Source organism: Cyanistes caeruleus, chromosome 2, assembly GCF_971803275.1.
Source record: "Cyanistes caeruleus chromosome 2, bCyaCae1.hap1.1, whole genome shotgun sequence".
In the NCBI taxonomy this organism is placed as follows: Eukaryota; Metazoa; Chordata; class Aves; order Passeriformes; family Paridae; genus Cyanistes; species Cyanistes caeruleus.
Genome location: NC_141702.1, coordinates 13,765,572 through 13,786,848, shown reverse-complemented (window position 1 = coordinate 13,786,848; position 21,277 = coordinate 13,765,572). Strand labels below are relative to the sequence as shown.

The window sequence follows — 21,277 nt, the reverse complement described above, 5'->3', positions numbered from 1 at the left end:
CACAAAGAAGGAAACTCTGTTTGTCCATGCTTCCCACTTGCCCTGACATCAGAGTCAGTCCTGGAAAGACTGAAATGTGTTGATAAGGCTTTTGTGAGAATGTATGGTACTGCCTTTGGGCTGGACTTTTTCCCAACTACATCACTAAGAATCAGTGTTGAGCACACAATTTTTTTGCAGGTGGGTGTTGGGCAGCCTCTCCTGGACAGGGCAGTCTGGGTCTGAACTTCTGGCCTTCTCAAAGTGACAAAATAAGAAGGGGCGCTATGACACAGAGTACAAACACTTCTGTGTGCTCACCTAAGTGTCACTGGTCAGCAGAGAATTGCTGCTGGCTCTGTGCATTGCCCTGCCCACAGCCCCTGTCCCAACAGCAGCCTCATCTGCTGGCCCTGCAGAGCACACAGTACCACTGCTGCCATGGCAGACCGAGCCACATGGCCTCTGGTTGCCCCATCTGCAGGAACGTGCTGGGGGTGTGCAGTAAGGCAGCAGAAAGCAAACACCTTCCTTCATCTGTGACCAAATGTGCCCTTATAAACAGAGACTTCCACCTTAACAGCAAATCACAGAACAAGCTGAAGGGACCCACAAGGATCATTGAGTCCAACACCTGGCCCTGCACAGCGCTGTCCCCAGGAGTCACATCCTACACCTGAGAGCTCTGTCAGGCTGGTGCTGTGACCACTGCCCTGGGAAGCCTGTTCAGTGCCCAGCCACCCTCTGGGGGAAGAAGCATTTTCTAATATCCAGCCTAAACCTTCCTGACACAACTTCAGGCCGTTCCCTCAGGTCCTGTCACTGTCACCCCAGAGCAGAGATCAGTGTCTGCCCCTCCTCTCCCCATCACAAGGAAGTTGTAACTGCAGTGAGGTCCTCTCTCAGTTTCCTCCAGGCTAAACAAACCAAGTAAGAGGACACCTAGAAATCGTGTGGTCTATAGATCAAGCCAAATTCTTCAAGGTATGGGGCAGAGCAGAGCAGGCTAAGTGATTTCTACTCATGCTGAGACCTGACTCTTTTAAATGCCACATGGGTTCATTGTTTCTCTCATAACAGGATATGGCTAAAATTTGGTCTGATTCAGTCCCTGGAAATAAGGAAAAAAAATTAGACAGAATTAGAATTCGTCAGAATTAGAATATCATAGGGTGAAAGAGATGTCAAATTCCATGGTCTTGCAGTTTAGTTTTTAAAGCTCAGTATCAGCCTGCTGGAAGAGGAGAGTTCTGCCTTACTGGTCATCAATGGGCCTTTCTGTTGCTTCGTATTTTTCTGATTTCTACCTCCTCCTATGTGTGATCACCACAACAGCAGATTATTGGTAATTTCTATGTGGTTTTTATTGTTAATTTTAGTTTTCTCGTTAGAAAGAAACATGTCTGATCCATGCAAACAGCCTTTAGAGCTGCTGCAAGATGGAGTGTATCTGTGGGTAAAAATTGAAGCTCTGCTGGGTACTGAGTTTCTGACAGGGCTCCAGCTGCATTAGGGTAAAAGGATTTTACTACATACAAACTTTTTATTAGAATAAACGTTGCTTAAAAAATTACATAAGATGCCTACTCTCCTTGGTATCTCAAATCAAGGCCAATCAAATCAAGATGCTCAAGATGAGCAAGTACATGCATATTTTACCAGTTGTTACTTTTTAAAACCTCTCTAATTCAGTCAAAGGAACATATCTTGGAAGAGCAATAGCTTGATTGCAACAGAAAATTTATTGCAGAGAACAAAAAAAAAATCTTTTTCCGTTTTTTTTTCTTTATTCAACTTGACGAGAAATGTTGACAAATCCATTTTCTTGGTACTGTGTAGATTATCAAGTCTTTTCCTTGTCTGAGGAGCTGCTAGCATGAATAACCAGTGATCTCATGTAACCTCAGGACAGCAGTGAGACTTGTCAGAAAGTTTGCAATGTGCTGTCTTTAATTTAAAAAAGGAACATCAGCTACATGAAATGCGTGATTCAGAGAAATCCAGTGACATTTTGCTATTGTCTGCGGCTGATAAAACTGAATAGTCAACATTGCCTGATTTCACCCCTGCTGATTGATCAGGCCATGAGGATAACCCACATTTTACTGCAGGATGAAATTTTTCCTGGATAAATTTAGCTTTGTGTAGAAAGCAAGGGCAAGGTCAAGGTTGCATTTATATCCTCAGAGCACATGAGATGCAGGGTGACTGTGCCCTTCCTCCTTTTCTTTCCCCCCTTATGAGTGGTCTTTCTGCAAAGGTGAAAGCAGGGAAGATAATTCCTTTTGCCACTTTTGTAGTAGAAACATTGCTGATCTGTTCCAGAATAATCCTCACACTAACCTGTCAAGGGCCAAGTGGTATTTTGAGTTCTACTTATTTTCTATTTGCACATAGGGCTGGGGGGTGGGAAGGAGAGGGGGTTCACCATATTTTTTCCATCAAGCATGCTGGGATTGTACCACTGATTTTGAAAAATGCCATCATTTAACAAGGTCTGCTTCTTCTTCCACAGTTCTTTTTCAACAGCAAAATCACCATTTTCTGTAGTTAGTAATTATAGGGGAAATTAAGTTTTTAGGTTTCAGATAGTCTTGTCTATAAATAAGTCTAAAAGATAAAAACCATAGCAAATACAGGATATTTTATGCAAGGAATCTTAATCTGTTTTTAAAAATTACAGAACAAAAATGAAAATCCTTTGGTTATTCTGTTTAAACAGTTTTATCTACTGACTTTTTCCACCCTGCCAATACACTTTGCTTTTATTTAGGACAACTGCAATTGTAAGTGACACTTGCTACCATGGGGTTTGTCCTGCCAGGTCACTCAGAGTGCATTTGGAGGCCACCATTGTGAACACACCATAGAAGTAAGAGAGAAATGTATGTGATGTGTGTTATATCCAAAGGCTATCTATCTCAGAAACACCAGACTTTTCTAAAGGGTAGAAGGCTTCTCATTGCTAATAGTAGATGGGATTAAGAGACTCTGAATTTTGCTGCTCCCATCCATAAGTAATGTTTCCAACATTTTAACTGTTGGATACCAATTGTTCAGAGAAGTGGAAAGAAGTGTCTAAACTGCATTTTTCTATACTTCTTTGCAACTTCTTGACACCACCAATTTACTGTGAGTTCCAGTCAGCTGAATCAATAACAGATATAACCTCCAGAGACTTGGGAAAGACCTGCTTTCAGGAGGTTAGTAGATAGGCTATGGGTTTCATTGTCTGGAGTGGAATCATCATGCTCTTGCTGCAGAACTAGACCAAAAACTCTGATATTTAGGGCAGTTTTAAAGCTTGTTCCAAGATTGTTTTCACAAGAAAAGGTTACCCTGTCAGAGCACAGCAGGGGAGATTGACCGCACTTCTGAAGTCAGTATAGTCAAGCCCAAGCTTTGTTCTGCCTCAGCTCTTAAATCAAGTTTCTCTCAAAGGGGCAGAGAAACCCACTGCCAGCTTTACATGTAACAGGGAGGACAAAGACAAGACTCAGACTAATGCTACTGAAGCTGGAAGTAATGGGCTTACATAAGTGGAATTTGGGGGTAGGATTTGTCCAGCTGAATGTTGACAACTATATTTCTCTCTGCTGACTATAAAAGGAGCTCAGCATGACTAGCTCAGGCGAAGATGTCTCAAGTTAAATGGGAGTAATCCTCCCTGCTTGCCAGAACCCGATTTGTTTGCATACGCAGAAAAGTCTTCTTCCCTTTGAGATACACCAGGTATCCGAGACATCCACACAAGGCTTGCAGATGAGAGACAGAGGCTGTTGAAGAGGGACCTTGTGTGAAGAGAGAGATGGAGATGTGTTGGGGTGCCCTCAAGCAGCTCAAATGGCAGTGTACATATCTATATGGATATATGTAGGGTGGTCCAGAAGACTTTAGCTTTTAAAAACCTAAGTCTCAGAATAGAATTTTCTTGTTATCTTGAAAGTTTCCTAGGTGTTAGCCCTTGGGTATTTAAAAAAATGCAAATAAGTGTATAATTTATGTGGGGAAATGCTCTCCTTCCCTCTTTTTTCAGTTTTGAAACAAGTTTGCAAGTGTTGTTGGCCCAGAAGGGTTTCAGGCCAAAGGAGCCTGACCCCTATATAACACAGGAGAAACTGCTCAGCCATGGATACACATGGCTGCTTTAAGCTTTCTGCATCTAGCAGTCACTGGACAAAATACAGAAATAAAACCAAATTCAGAGAGAGCATAAATCAGCATCATAAAAAATAGTAATCATGAATGTTGATGCATCAAGATGTACTGGGAGACTGAATAAAAGATCAAGAGCAAATGCATTTACTTACTTTTTATAGCATCTCACTATTTTATTTTCCTCTTGTTACCCTTCCATGTAGGATGTGCTACATGGAGCAGATTTAACCACCTGTTCAGTAGAGAAATTAAATGCTTTAGAAAAACATTTTTCATTTCTTCCCTTTAGCGTCCACCAGTGGATGTTCTCTCTGACCCCAGAAGCAGCTGGTGTAACTCAAATAGCTCATTAAAAGTGCCTTGTGATCCTTTCTGTTGTGTACATGGCACTTTAACCTGTTTGCTCTTGGACTTTCTCCTCTAACAACTTCCCTCAAAAACAAGTTGCTTTTTATTTGGGAGAGATATTTGCGTGTTGTCAGAGAGGAAGATTCAAATTGGGCACAGCATCATAAACACAACACTTGCAAATCTCTCTGGTTTTAGGCAGTAGGAAAATGAGTTCCTAGCATTTGCTAGTACTTCTCCAGACAAGGGTGTTCATTAAACAATGTTAATGTTTTTCTTCTCTTAAAAGCCAAGCTATGGTATGAGGCAGCCTTGTGTTTAGCTGTTGCTCACTGACTAAAAATCCTATGGCAACCAATAAATGGAAGCCAAAAAATGTTGCAATATTATTTTAGAGGACTCGTCTGCTTATTTTTACAGTTAGCCTTGCATAACCTTCTACATTTTTGGACTCTGCCTTATGTAGAATATTTCTTAAAGTTTCCATTGATTTCAATTGTGCACTGCAAATTAGGAAAACTCCTGAAAGAATTAGAAAAAATGAGTCACAAATACTTTCCCTTTATGATGTTATCCTGCCCTTCTATAACCTATTTATGTACTGCCCTTACATAATATTTATTTGGTGTCGTAGTTTTGCTAAGGTTCTAACACTAATTTCTTTCATATGCGAAGCAAAGATGAAAACAGTGTCATGATGGTGGTTTGAAATGTGTTTGCTTCCTGGGGTTTAAACCTGTGGACACAAGTCACGATATCTGGCTTCCAGCTGAAGACTGGAGCTGGGTTTCCAGCTTGAGCCATCACATACTTATCTCAAGAGTGCCTAGGGTTTGAGAAAGTCTTTTTTGTTCCAAGGTGGTTGTGGAGATGAATTATATATATTATTTATTATATATATTATATATTATATATTATTTCATTGCTTTATAAGCAATTAAAAGCAGTGTAATGGTGGGTTTAAAATGGCATGTGAAAAAGCCCATTCAGTACCAGTGCAGCTGAAGTGTTTGGTGTATGCCTATCTCAGTGTTACCCTGGCATAGCTCATTGCTACCAGCAGAATGTCAAAGACTACATCTGTAAGATTCAGCCTTAGGATCTATAGAATCTGTAGAATCTATAGAATACATAGAATATATATAGAAATGATATATTTCATTCTCTCATCCCACAAAAATAACCTAAAAATCCCTGCAGCCTCTGTAGCCAGCGGTGCAGCAGCACATGAATTCCTTCAGGCTGGCTCTCTATAGGTTGACTGGTTCACGCCTGATGTTGCAACCCCATCACCCATGACGAATTACACGTGCAACTCTTGCAAAATTGTATTCTGAATAAATAAAGGCCTGGAACTTTATCCCTGTCTTTCTTCAGCGAATAGGATCTTAGGTTGGATGGAAATGAACAGGTTTGTGTGCCAGCATGTGAGCATGAGGCTGTGTGTGCAGCCGCATAAATGAACAGTCCCAAACGAGAGAGGGGGTGGGCATGCACCGTTCTGCTTCTGTGCACCAAGCTGCGAAAGAAGCTGAAAAAGGAAATTATAGCATGTTCCTCAGCTGCTTCCGAGTAACATAGCTTATTTCTCCAGCAAGAAGATCTGGGAAAGGTTTGGTGCTTTTGTGGGCTGGAGATTTCCTGCAAGCAGGGCTGGCAGCTGGAAAGGGAGGGAGCTGATGGGAGGTGGCAGCCTCCAGGCCTTCGCCGTTCGGGAAATCCTTGCCCATGCAAATATACAGGTTTTGTAATTGAAAATCTGTGTTACCTTGTGCATATATAGAAAAATAACACGGAGAGCAACCTGTTCAATTCTTAGATTCTTTAAATACCATCAGATGGGTTTCGGCACACAGGGCTTTAGGTTTCTGCAGGAAGAATGTCTCAGCTCCTGACAGTTCATGGACACCCAGTCTGCCCAGCCTGTGGAGCCCAGAGCGTGATTTATGTCATCCCAAAGCAGACATTGATACTTGATCAGATGAGTGGTGCCCTAAACCCAATGCCTGAGAACAATTTTCTTTTTAAAACAGTGACCAAAACATGTAGCTCAAATATAGAAGGCAAAGTTGTAGTCACCAGAAATCAAGAAAGCTGCATCCTACTTTTAGCGTGACACAAAGGCTAAGAAAATAAATATAATAATTTACATTCCCATTGGTTTCCATGGCCCTTGAACAAGGACATTAAACATAAGAAAAAAAGAAGCATGTGTGCAAACAGATATCTTATACATTCAAAAGTATGCATTTAAAGATAATAAGGTAGAATATATCTATTCATATGGTAATCCTATTAAAATGTAAACTTGGGTTGCAAGTTCTTTGGGACAAGGACAGGAGGTTTTTTTCTCTACATTTGTACATAGCAGCATAAAAAGTCTGGATATGCCTAGGACTGAGGGGTCCTTCTGACTACTGAAGTAAAATTAATATATTAGAATGGTTGAATAGTTTTAGGATCAAGTACAATATGTCCTATTTTATGAGATCAGCAGCCTTCTGCTATTCTTTGGGCAAGGCCTCTGCTCTTTTCTAAATTAATTATTTCTGGATTTTTTTTGTACAATTGTTATCTATGAACTGCAACTGACCTAGTATTATCTATTTACCTAAAACTGACCTAGTATTGCAAAACCCATTTCTCACAGAACCTAAGCAGGTTTTAACCCAGCTTTTGAAAGGAAAGCAAAATATAATAATCTACTTCAGCAACTGGACTCAGAAAACAATCTATTAGGAGTAAATGAAAACAAATAATTTTCCCTCCATTGTCTTTTTCTGATAAAAGGTCACATAAAAATCTTGTAAACTGCAGTATTGTCATTTTAGATGCTCCCTGTATACCTTGGAATATCTGTTCAAGAAAAAACATACAGAATATTTTCTGAAGGCTTTCTTTAAAGCAATCATGTTTTTAGTTACATCAAACACTGCATTACATTACACATAGTATAACTGCACTTCAGAGCAAGCAATCATATCAGATTTCTGATAAAAAAGAGAAATTTTTTTAGAGTTTAAATTTACAGGTTTGATAAGCATGGTTTACTGGTTTATAAAACCAGAGTGAAACAGTGTCAACAGTGATCCATTCTGAGCTACACTAATGTTTTGTACAGTCCTGTTTGGTTTATTACTGTTGTTCATTTTGTGAACATATTTATTTATTTACTTATGCTCAGTCCTGACAAGCACTGGAAATGTTGCCAGGATCAAGGCTTTTGTGTTGATAGTCATAGCCTTGAACTTCTGTTAGGAGGGTGCCAGTGCTGCTCTAGTGAGCTGCCCACATTGATCCATCTCCAGTGTTTGGACTGATTTCAAGTACTCCAGAGCAAGAGTTCTCTCTCCAAGGGTCCTCAGGCTGCAGTCAGTCTGCAAAGCCTCTGTTTGGGGTTCCAAAGCATCTTCTTACCTGAAGCCAGCACTGGCAGACACAGGTGGGCACCGCTTGTGAAGGGCTGTGGAGTTTAGGAGAGTCCTAGGAGGAGGTGCTGCAGCTCGGTTTTGCTACACACCTCTAACCCAACCTTTAGATGGTTTCACACAAAAAGAAGTGTTTTGAGGGAAAACTCAGTACCTTCATAAGGTGGAGGTATGATGTCCTCTTGTTTACAACCTAGTAAGGTGTTTCTTGCAATAGGAAATGCTGTTGTAAAGGAATGTTGCAAATTATGTGTACTTAGTTCTTGCTGGAGGTTATTGCAACACACATTTACTGATCTGTTAATTGTGGTAGGTTAATTATAATCCCCCTTCCTTACTCAGAATGAACAGCCTTCATGAAGGGGAGATTGTGAAACAGGGGAAGAGAAAGATTAATTTATTCTTAAAAAAGAATGAAATTAGACAAAGAGAGACGAATGCAGAGCACTCTCTCATCCCTTCTCACAGCTCAATACTTTCCATGGTTCCTTTCTTTTTGTTGCTACTGTGTCACTTGTCCCACTTCCTATTGCAATGCATAATTCCCAGTCAATGCATTCAAGAATTTCATACATTCACACATCACATCTTTCCAGCTTGTACTGTAGTGTTTTCTCCTCTCATATTTTAACAAAAGTTTTGTAGTTTTAGGGGTTTTTTAAAGACCTCATCTTCTGGAGTGTTTTTTTGTTGTTGTTGTTGGTGGTTTTTTTTCTTTTAAAGTTCAGAGTTTTTAAACAACCTGTGTGTGTTTTGGAGGCCTGACTTGTTTGTTATTTTTGGTGCTGAAGTTGAACTGAACTACAAAAGCCAAGAAATGTCGTAAGCACAGCTCTAACTACTGTGTTGTAATCTTATTTCATTCAGCTGCTGAGGGCTTATATGGCCACTGAAAGGAATGCAGTCCTGGCTGAGTACTTTTTCCAGTGAAGAAATGTTAATTTGTTCCATGCCATCCCCATTTTTTGTGCACCTATGTTTAAAATCAACTTTCACTGATCACCTCAGGTAAGATACAGAAGGAGAGAGGAAGAAACTGAAGTTCTGTGTTATTTCTAGACTTCTCAGAAATTATATTCTTTAAGAGCAGTGTATTTTAAAAGTTTTGTGGTTTAGTGGTTTTTATAATATACATCATTGTTTTGCAACTCAGTATTCCTCTTCAGAATATCTCAAATGTCAGAAATAGGAGATAATAGAAATAATGCACATTATCAGACCAACTTGAAAAGCACTAAGCACCATTCCACACCAGAAACCTTCAGGAGTAATGCTGTTTTGATCCCGTTTCTGGCCTATGACATGTTGGAGGTAGGTTGAAAGTTCCAGTCATGTGTTCAGAAATAACTGTCTGAAGCTGAGTTTCAATACAAAAAGTATTTTGTATCATTATTTATTTTTATTAATTAGATATTTTAAAAATATATCACATCTATGTAAATATTGTCTATAAGTAATACCATACAATACAAATAATATATTAAAATTATCATATAGTGCAATAAAATATATTTCTCTATGAGTGTAATTTGAAAACAGTTACATATTTACATGTCTGTATTTATATATAGACAAAACCAAAGGCCATTCTGTGGTCTCTGCTGTTCAGCTAGGTAAGGAAGGAGTTCTCATGCTGCAAGACAAAGGGCTATTTCATCAGGCTGCTCTGTCATTCCTTTCATATAAACAGGGCTAAGCAGAACCACTAGCGGTGAAAGAGTATACTGCAGATGCCTCGCACAGATTTTGCTTTCAGTCTCGGGAGCTTCTAGGGCAGAATGACTCAAGTGGCTGTGGTACCAATGCCTACAGGAAACAGGAAAAAATTAGGTGAAAGGAATGCAGCAAACTGATTGAAAGAACTCAAATCTCTATAGTCATTCAGATTTTTTCTGATCTTAATCTCTTAATTTTTCCCTTCCCTTCCCTTCCCTTCCCTTCCCTTCCCTTCCCTTCCCTTCCCTTCCCTTCCCTTCCCTTCCCTTCCCTTCCCTTCCCTTCCCTTCCCTTCCCTTCCCTTCCCTTCCCTTCCCTTCCCTTCCCTTCCCTTCCCTTCCCTTCCCTTCCCTTCCCTTCCCTTCCCTTCCCTTCCCTTCCCTTCCCTTCCCTTCCCTTCCCTTCCCTTCCCTTCCCTTCCCTTCCCTTCCCTTCCCCACATTTGCTCCCTTTGGACTTCCCCCTGCCCTGTGAATGGTGCTGAGGCTCCTGAATCACGAATTGAGAAGTGCAGTGACCTGATGAAATAAATTACTGTTAGAGAAAAAACTCTATTGTAGAGTTTCCACCCTTCAAAATCCACACTCTGGAAGGGAGATATCCCCTCTTCCATTTCCCAAATGTTTGGAGGGTCATACAGGAACTGAAAAGAGTGGGCAATTTTTGATTTTCTTAATTGCCACAAGACATTTAAAGCTTTAAGCTGTACAACCACTCTCCCCAGCTCTTACTACATTCAATCACACTTGAATGCACTGTAGCAGAATTTCATTTAGATTTTGTAAGGTTTGTCCTTTTGAAATCAGCATAAATTATAATGTTCCAGTCAATAGTTTGTCCAACAGACAGCAAGTCACTTGATTTTGCTTTAGCATGTCTCAATCTGTTAAACAATAGGGCTTTTCTTTGCTGAAGTGGGACTGGTGTGCATGCAGTAGAATAAGCTCATTCTAACAGCTTTTCTTTGCTTTTCTGTTTTAGAGAGAGAGAATTTGTAAATACACTGTATTAAATCATGTTTGGTATCAAACTGTGAACCATGCTGATAAAAGAAGAATTGACCCAAACTACTCAACCTCAGTCTAATGAGATCAAAAGACATCAGGTAATTTTAGGTTATTTGTTTGGGGTGTTTGGTTTTTGTTGGTTTTTTTTTTTTTTTAGCTTATTTTTTCACAGCTATTTAATTGTTTTGGGCTTTTTTTCCCCTAAGAACATCTGAAAACAGGATTTTGAAATTATGTAGGACAGGGAATTCTGACACCATTTTTCTAGCTAAGAATGAAGCAGAAAGCCCACAGGAAGGATTCTTTTTATCTTTTCTGGGCAATATAATTATGTGCTAACTTCTCTGTGTGGTTAACTGAATAGGATGTTACTAATTACTAATCACCACCAGGAAAGGGATTAAATATGAAACCATACATATCTGAGATACTTTCCAGGTGGAGAAATAGGTTTGCTGACTTTAACCTTTTGTATATCGATTTCCTCAGTCTTGTTTCTCATCACTATATTGCAGACCAGATGCTGTAAGGAGCTGAAGAAGAAACTGTCTTTGGCACAAAGCTCCTTCTTAAACCAGCATCAAGATATCCCAGCTATTCCAGATTAAAACAAGGCTAATTCCTCTATTTTTAGGACTATTGCCCATGCCTTACCATTTTGGGGTTCACATACAGTATTATTGCAATCAGAAAAATTAATTTGCTAACATAAGCTAGAGGTGTATGTTCTGATTCTTACTCCTAGTCAATTCAGATCAGTTAGTTATTTTCTGAGAACTGTTTTGGTTCATCATGAACAAATTAATCAAACATTCATCACCAATATTGAGAAGAACTAAGCCTGCGTTCTACATGGATTTTTTTAAAAGCTCTAGAAATTTTGGACCAGCTAGAGAGAATCAAAGTGCAGGCATTGACCTCACTAAGATCAGATTTTCATTTTAGATGTTCTATTGGGCCACTGAATTATTTTTCTTTCTAATTTCTAAATGAAAATCTTAAGATTTTTAAAAAAACTTTAAAAATGCTTACACAGTGATGTACATCAGTAATGTATGCAGTAAGCTCAAAACTAATGACCATCTGCTCTCTCGGGATTTGGCTCCTTATTGAGCAAGATGGTAGGAATTAACCTTTTAGGTACTTTTTCAGGAAGAAAAAAAAGGCTGACTTTTTTTTTGTTTGTTTGTTTGTTTTGTTTTGTTTTGTTTTGTTTTGTTTTGTTTTGTTTTGTTTTGTTTCCTTGCTTTCTTTCTGCCTGGATGCTGTATCCAATTCCCTTTAAATCCTGAGGTATGCAGGAAGATGGGGGTGGGGAGTGTTTCAGTTGTCAGGATACCATTCTCTTTAGTGTATATTGGGATATTTCATATTCAGCTTCAGTTTTGATTTCATTTGACATCCCACACTCTTAATTATGCACATTTGGCAAATGCTGAATATCTGCAAACCAGAACCTTGGGTCTACAGTTTCTGTGGTCTGTAACAGTGTGGTTTTTTATGTTTTGGTGGGGTTTGCTTTTGTTTTTTCTTCTTTTTTTTTTGGTTTGGTTTTGTTTTGCTTTTGTTTATTTGCTTGCTTTTGTTTGGGTTTTTGTTGTTGTTTTGGTTTTCTTTCTTTATAGAAAAGAAGAATGGATAAAAGAATGGTCCTGTTTTTTCCTCTCATTTCTGAAGGGAAATTAAATAACAGCCACGGCTCTACATTACGGCCTTCCTTTCTGCTTAGCTTTAATTTTAGTCATCTTTTGCTGGTTCCTGTTATACTCAGTTCCTGAACTCTCAATACAATAAATGTTATTGTTCATGGGAAGAATGAGTTGCATAAATGTCAAGTCATCAACAATCAGCTGGCCAGTTGCCTGAAGCCTTTTTTATTTTCTTCATGGGACATAACTAAAGTATTTATTCATACAAACAAATCTTACACACCTAAGTAGACCTATTGGCAGTAGTGGTGAATTTAAGGTGGGGAAAAACCCGAGGTTGTGCAATGTCTTTAAAATCTAGGACTGAAGATCTAGTTGTCACAAATCTTTAGCTGTTGGCATAAATTTACTTGCTTTTGGTAACATATACACCCCTATAGAATTTTTATTTTTTAAAAAGGCAGATAGAAGAAATCAAATTCAGAAGTAGCAAATTGTTTTGCAAGTAATTTCAAAAGCAAGGGATGATGTGTTTAGGGCAAAGATAGAGGCTCATGATATGTTTAGTAAAAATATGAAATTGGATCTGTCTCATGCTATTAGAATCTCATTGAGTATTGATTTCTCTGAAAGAACATAGTAGCACAGAGAGATTGTTGTCTTACTTGATATACCAAACTTAAGTTCAAGACTGTGGAAGACAGTTGTGACAAATTTGACAATGACACCATCTAAAGAGGAGGAAGGAAGCAAGCTGAAAAGCAAAAACTATTTATTAGAGAGAAATATAATGAAAGGGAACATTATACTTCTTGCACTAGCAGGAATAGGAATTATTAATTTGTTCAAAAATAAAAGATGAAACCCATAGAAATTTGCAATACATTTCAAGCAAACATTCAGAGTCTCAGAACAAAGCTATAAAGTGAGAAACCCACTTTGAATTTCCTTAAAGCGAAAGTTTCAGGCAATAATTATTTAATGTAATTCAACAAGATCATATCAGGGGAACCATCAGATTGAAATGACTGGTATCTGAGGAAGTCTCATGTGCAGACTTCTGAATTGACTGTCACAAAGGTCTTCTGACACTCCCACAGCTGTCCTTACACGGGATGCTTCCTCACCATGTTTAATATGCAGCATGTTTCCTTTTCCTCACCTAATATGAGTTCCTGGCTGCAGCGTCCCTTTCTGGGGCCACCAAGCAATAGCTGTGCTCCTCACCTAAGGTGGGACTCAGTTACTTAAACACAGGTGTCTGGCACCACTTGAGACACCTTGGGCTGGCCTACCCAGCCCTCAGCTGCTGGTTGAGAGAATGCAGGTGTTCTCTAAGGCTGGTATAAGTCTGTCACACCAACATGTCTTGGGCATCTCAGGTATTATTAAGATGCTTGCTTAGGTCTCTGACATGTGAGCTTGGTATCTGGGCTACCAGTGAAGTTTAAAGAGCTGCTCTTCTTGCTCTAGTCACCTCCATGTGACCCCTGACATGCCTCACAAACCCTGTTGACATCTTCAGCTTTACCTCTCAGCAGTTTATAGCCCCTCAGCTCAGCCCCACAGCCCTGCCCCCAGGTTACCTGCTCCTTAGCTCCAGCTAAGCTCCCTAGCAGCAAGCACCCAGCCATCGGTCTCCCAGTACCCTGCAGGGTCTCTGGGTGCCAGCCCAGTGCAACTAGAGCACTGGTGTTGACTAATAGCTTGGCAAGTGGCAGTGGCAGTCCTCTAGCTCATTGGCCAAGGATGAGAATCCTCTGCTGAAAGGAAGCTGATAGTTCTTTCTGTTAGAGTCCACCAAAATCTGTAGAGAGGACAGCAGATGGACAAGAAAATAACTCATGCAGGAATTCTGAAATGCCATGAGATTTGTTTCTCTTCTCTAATACATGTTCAATAATTCTGCCTTTCTGTTGTAAAGTCAGAATCCCTCATCTGCATGTGGTGAGTCAGTTATACTGGTGATAACATGAAGTGTCTGTGCAGTGACTGGAACTATGTGAACTTTGAACAGAAGATTTGTTTCCCAAAAGTTAATTTGACATTTCCTCTTCTTGTCTGGTTGTGTTGCTTTGGTGTCTTACAAAAATATATTTCTTCTTTTTTCTTCTCCTAGCAGCTAGAGCTGGTAGCTACTTCTCATAGACGGGATTCTTTTCTCCTTTACATCCTCTTTCAAGGTGAATTTTAATAATAACTCGTGTGCTACAAACAATCTTAGTAATTTTAGTATTTTGTAAAATGTCTTTTTTTTTAACATTAAAAAAAACCCCACAACAACCTATCAGGAAATCCATATTCAGTTTTTTTCCACAGTGGAAACTGTGAATTATTTATAACAGTAGTTTGATTATATTAAAAAGCACAATCCCAAGTCTGCAGTACATTACTGGCTCCATTCCTTGCCTAAAACAGGCGTGTTTATATTTTTCCTCAGTAAATATGTGATAATTAAATGCAAATAGACCATATTTTTCAAATGAATTCCCAACCCTGGAAACTTGGATGATGATAATCTTGCCTAATAAATGCACAACTGCAAGTGAAATCAAAGTTTACTGAAGCAGAACATTCTTAGCAGTCAGTAGCAGCCATCATTTAGTGAAAAAAATCATACAGGATTAATATAGACACATCATTGAAAAATGGATAGCCCAAAGGTATTTTATAATTATGGAATATACATAAGTATTAATTGAAAACACTGTGCACTCTTTGTGGGATGTTCTCAGCTAATCCATTCCTTTAAATTATTAGGCTATATTGAAGTCATGCCTAAGGCTGTCATCATCTCTCCTGCATGCTCCCCATTGTGTGTGTTATCCCCTGTTTCTAGGTCAGCTTTTCAGCCTTTTCCTTTCCCCTTGTGAAAGAAAGCAATTTCTCTCCCATACATTTCATTTATGAGGAGACATATGCATGTTTCCTGGCTGGCAACACCTGGTCTTCTCCCTCTCCCTTACAGCCTGAGGTCTGAGTCTCCCTTGGAGCTAATGGAAGGACTTTGGTAATGTTCTGATGGTTCTCTCATCCCATGAGCAGCTCTGTTCCTTCCTCTTTTTGATGAACCATGTCTCTTTCTGATGTCTTTCCAAATCTGGGCTAAAGACAGAGGAATGTAGAATCCCAGAGAAGAGATCATCAAAGGAAGGACTATTGCCTGTCCAGCCTGCAATGAGAAACTGACACATCATCTGCAGCCATCCTTGTTCCCTCCTCCTTTTCTCGTCCTTCCCAGAATGCTCCATTTTCACACAGCTGTTTTTCAACATCTGGAAATATATCATCGTATGCCCTTAAGAAGAGCCTCTAAGTGGGATTTTGTCTCAGTGGCAGGATGCTGGCAAGAAGCCAACCATTGTCTTTGTACTACCTGCCTCCTTGTCCCAAATAACTCAATTTTCCTTTCTGGGATTCCTGTAGCTGCACCCCCAAGACCATATTCGTAAGGTATTTGGAGAGACTCCTATGAATATATCCCCTTCTTTTCTTATGACTTCCTCACATTAAAACTATTTTCCCTCTTTAACTAATTCTCCTTAACAGTTAAAGACAAAGGCTGCATTTTGTTCACTCTTTATGGCTTTATGAATGGGAAAGAATATTATACAGCCCATAGGAAGCATGAAATAAAAGTCTGATAGCTATTCCTTCTGTAGCTCTCACTTTCATGCAGTGCTGTTTTCTTGCCTGAACCTAGAGCAAGAGAGTTGCAGGGGAGGGAAAGGCAGGTTCCTGGAAGAAGGAGTAGCTGACAGGATGTTGCTTTTGTTGGAAAAGATCCGTCCTGTTTGACAACAGGGAGGACCCAGTAAGGCTGAGTGCTAGCTACCAACCAAGCAGCATGTTGCCAATCAGAGTGGGGAGTCCAAACTTTCCTTCTTCCTGCCAAGAAAAGACATTTAAATAAGGACTGAATTATGATTGCAATTTCACTCTAGTTTAATGCAGACAGCAGAAAAACACAGTGACTCACTCAATGCATTCTTGCCTGTTCAATAAATAAAATTTCCTCTCAGAAGCCTGTAATTTTGCATTTGTAGAGAGGCATAGTGAACACTTGGTCCTAGGATGTACATAGCACAGTACCTGAGATTTCATGTTTAGGAAGGCCAAGAAATGAACATGTTTGAAAGTTCCCAAAAAAGGTACAACTTACATTAATTTTCTGTTTCTTTCACAGATATAGAAGTAAGTGCTTTAAAAATATGAAAGGCATATAGCTGATCCTAGTCCCACAACTTTGAATCTTAAAACAACCAATCTGCCTCAAAACAGCCCCTTTCTACCCTTATGCCCTGTAGCTCTCTCCATGGTGTATGGTAAGGGGAGTGAGCCAGAGGGGATGGCTGCAGAATGTATTGCCACAGACAAGGCTGTAAAGTTACTGTGTAAACAACAAATTTACTCCGTAGCATCACTACACTAAACAGTGATGGGAAGGGGAGATTATTTTTCTCTTTCTGAGTCCTCCCTTGCTTGTGGTCCTAATGCCTGAGCAGTTTCACAGTCAAGGCCAGATGACCCCCAAAAGTTGGCAAAGTGTATTGGCCAGTGGCATTGTTTGTTCTTTATCTGAAGGTGACCAGGAGATATGAATAACAGCTTAATTTTGGATTTTAGATGCAAGCCTGAGGTTTTCACTTTATGTAATGCTTTCTGAATTGTCCTGAAAAGAACTGAAGAGTTAGGCTGAAGTCCAGGAAAGGAAATGAATGGTAGAAATGATACATAATCTCCCCTGACATCCTGTTAACATAGCCTCGTGCTTAGCCCAAGAGCTCTGCCTTGCAGAGCTGGCAGGGTGAACAAGACCCTGCCTACAAACGTGTTTTTGCAGCCCTGGTTTGATGTGTACCACAGCCTTTAGTGCATGCCAAGATCTCTGTTTGCTGCTGCAGCACTGGGCTGGGAAAGCCACATGCCGTGTGCCACATCCCAGCCCTCGGGCCCCTGTGCTGGAGCTGGCATTGCTCAGGTCACACAGGCTCAGGTCTCTTCCCAGGCATACAGAGCCTGAGCCTCAAAGTGTGCTAAATACAAAAGGAAGATTTTAACTGACTTCAGGAAGTTGTGTTCAAGTCCTTTGGGGAAGAGCTGGGATGAAGGACGGGAAGTACAATGTAATCTTAGGTGGGTGTTTCCCCAAATAATTGTTTATTTATGAATGTATTTATTGACTTCTTTTATGTTTTAATCACTGTGGAAGCACAGCAATCTGATGGATGTATATTAAATACAAAAGGGGCAGTTTACTTTTCAGCAGTTAGAGCACCTGCAATTCACATTAGTTTCAGCTGGAATTCTGTGTGTTCAGCAAGTTAAACATTCAGTAAACAATGTTATAACAGCGTTGACTTTAAGATGAAATCATAAATGCATGAAAACAGGACAAAGCCTATAGCTATTTGTAGCTATATTCAAGCTGTTATGCCTCTTGGTCCTGGAATAGAAGGCTGGAAAGGATCTCAGTGGCTGTGGATTAGCTCAGTTCTGTAATTATAGCACCTGAGATGAGAGCTGCTACTTTGCTTGTATTAAATAACCAACCCAAAATTGTCATGTAAAAGGAGGATTAATTTTTTATTACAATACTAAAACCAAATTCATCTTTGAGCTGAATTAGTCTGATTTGCTGAGTTCTGCAGGCCACCACCTTTCTTGTTTAATATGCTGAGACTACTAATTCTCCATTTCTGGTGGGAAGAATTGAGAGGGTGCAATTTAATGCAACCTTATTGCTCCTGCAATATGTCCTTCCCCATAGAATCCCATTTGTGCTGTTTGCCAGCTAATATCCATGTATTTCTGGCAAAATCATGGTGCAAAAAATGAGTATCTTAATAAACATACTGAACCCAAGTATTTGTGCATAGTGAATAACTTGACCTACTAAATTTGATCCATTAAGAGAGACTTAAAGGACCATTCAGGCCCTGTTTTCAGGTCAGTCCCAAAGTGTATTAACCTATTTTGAAATGCCTGGAAGCTGTGGGAAATGCCCACTGAATATGCTAACAAAGGGAAACTAGAGAGCTTAAATGCAGCCAGAAAAGAAACAAAACCAATTTTCTATCTGCTTTGGTAAGATATTACTGACTCAAGAGATTATACACACCAGAAATGAGATTTGGAGTACTGCTGTTGGAAATTACCCCAACAGGAAAAGGCTACATCCTTCCTTGGATTTAAAAAATATTGTGAGAAAATCCCGTCATTGTGCTTGCCTTCCCCACCTCGTGCAAAGAGTACCAGGGAGTCATCAGAAATTCTTCAGTGTACTGACACAGTCTGACCTTTTGGAGGATTATGGAAGTGTATAATAAAAGGAGTGAGCAGTTTGGAGCACTCTTTCTTGGTTCCTACACAGATACACCAATTTCTCTAGTCTGATGTCACATAGCACAGCAGTGGACTTTGAGGAAAAGAGGAGCTGAAGATGCTCAAAAATGACCCATTATCTACTTCAGAGAAGTAAGAAAGCTAGAGGATGGAGAGCATATGAAGCCCCTGTGTGAAAAAAAAAATGCACAGAGTAAAGAGGAATAAGGTCCCAGACTGCCACCCTGTAAATTTGCAGAAATTAAGAACATACATATTACTTAGAAATGGGGACCAGAGCAGGTAAAGCATTGACTAGATTGTCACAGAATGTCCTGTCTAAAGTGGTCAGATCCAGGTAATCCCTTCCCTCTCAGGACCAAGGATTCATCGTGCCTCTCACTGAACAAAGGGCAGCCCCTCCTGCCTTTGGAGCAATCAGATTATTTATCCAGTGCCAGGAGCACCTGTTATCACATCTCTTTCAAAGGGATTATTTCTGATTCATGAAAATTAGGGAAGTGCTCAGATGAAATGCTACTATTTATTATGAAAGCCTGACTCTGATCCCTGTACTTCAGGGCCTCTGTTATGAGCCTGTTTCTCTTTTGCAATCCCATTCCTAGTACTTCTTTCAGTAAACAACAGCTGACCCTTATAAGTATGTGGAGCAGACTGGCCCCAGGCTCTAAGGGAATGAGCTAGGCTGTTGTATGTTCCACAGCATGGGTGGAGGGCAGGAGGGGGGGGTTGGGTTTTTTGGTAGGGTGAGGGGTATGGGTGTACAGTTAGTTTTGGGATGGAGGGGACCATCATAAGACTCGGGCAGGTCCTGGGGTTCTGGTAGTTCTGCTGTTGTTTCCCACAAATTAAGCAGTCTTCATGGGATTTTGGAGGAGCTATGAGAGACAGGGAGGTTGTAGTTTTATAACAGAAAACAGGAGAGAGGAAATTTCTGAAGTGATATCTGCTTGTGGTTTAGCCTTTACTGTATGAGAGATAGTATTCCTGAGATCCGAGTCTCTTTAGCCTGGTTTTCTGCTCTAGACAACTTGGTGTGATTACTTACTTGATACAGGGAAAAAGAGATGTGCCAGAGCCTCACTGATCTTCCTCCAAAAAGAGGAAGACAATGACCACACATGCTGCTGGATAAATAAGGTCCCAACATGTCATTAGATATCTAACAGGCTCTGGGACTACAAAGATATGTTTATTGTTTGCAAGTTTTGCCATTTGCACAGTGCTTGCCCAAGGCCTTTGTGGCCAGGTTCAAATCCTTTTTTATTCCTCCCACCGAATAGTGGTTTATTTTGTTATAAATCATTTATTTCCACACCTCATGTGAGACAGATGGCATTGTTTGCTTCTTTTGAGATGGTGATCGTATTAAGGGATTCTTGCACAAATTCTACAGAGCAGATCCTATCACACAAACTGGGGACATTCTGTCAGCACCTTGGGAGTTCTTCACTGACTTCCATGTGCTTTCAAGGAAATTTCCTGGTATTTTGGTCAGCACTGGTGGGCCTCCCACTTGATGGAGGTCTCAGCCAAAAGTAATTTTCCTCAGCATAGTATTTAAATCTGTAAGAATTCTACTTCTAATGCTAGAAATTCACATTTCATCAGTTTCATGCATGGTAAATGAGAAGATATAAATAAGCTAGAAGATGAAATATATATATATATAGTTACATATATACATATTTATTTCTAATATATAGTTCTAATGTTGTCAATGTATTTTAAATACACTCTTAATTGATCCTTTTTCTCTACTTTACAGGCAAGAACTAAGCCACTCCTTCCCTGCTTTCAGCTTCTGATTGTTTTCTGTTCACTGAACTCTCCAATATTATTTGGTGATAAGGACTAGGGAGAAATGAGTAAGTTATCAAAATAAATCAAATATGTCAAGATGTGGGTAATACCAAGTCTTCTAAGTGTGTATACAAAAAACATGTGTGAATATGGAGAGCAATTGTATCTTTAATGTACCTGGATATGGGAATTCATTTATAAATAAATATTTTATCTGTCAGCTCGAGTAATAAAGGAATTTGCACCAAAATGGAGAGAGTCTGCTCTTGGAGGGATAGAGCTGTAGCTACACAAACCTGCACATGACAGAGGTTAGGCATTTTGGCCTTGACTTTTAGTAATTACTAAATCTGTCCAAGAAGATTCCTTCAATTTAAAGGCCAGCAAGAGTCCTACCAGTGGCCTGCCACTGGGACTGCCTCTTTCTGAATTAAAATGTAGATCTCTAACACTTATGCAGAACTTTGTTCTGATTGCTGACAGCTGAAATTGCTATAACATAAAAACATGTCATCTAGGAGTGATGTTGAATCAATATGACTCAGGAGAATAAACTGGACTACTTCACAGATAGTTCGGCCATGACATTTTATCTCAACTTGAAGTCAAGATCAGAAACACGGTTAGCTAATTTTTTTGTACAATCCAAATGGAGATCACAAATGTACTCTTCTATAAATCAGAAATGTCTTCATCTGTAGTTTATGTGAAGTAAAGATTATTGTCTTCTGAAGAATATATTTTGAGGAGCTATTAAAAACAAATTGAAAGTGCTCAAGAAGCTTGGAAACAGACCACTCATAGCAGGAGACTGATGTGAAAAAAATGTGCAAAGCAACGACTG

At 39.6% G+C, this 21,277-nt stretch overlaps 1 long non-coding RNA gene across 1 annotated transcript; it reads left to right on the top strand.

Moving 5' to 3' along the window:
* Positions 1-8,780: 8,780 nt before the first annotated feature.
* On the top strand, positions 8,781-20,683 carry LOC111925966 (uncharacterized). Its single transcript, XR_002862601.2, has 3 exons — positions 8,781-8,921; positions 10,611-10,734; positions 20,399-20,683. It is a non-coding gene; the product is annotated as an uncharacterized LOC111925966 (long non-coding RNA).
* The last annotated feature ends 594 nt before the right edge of the window (positions 20,684-21,277 follow it).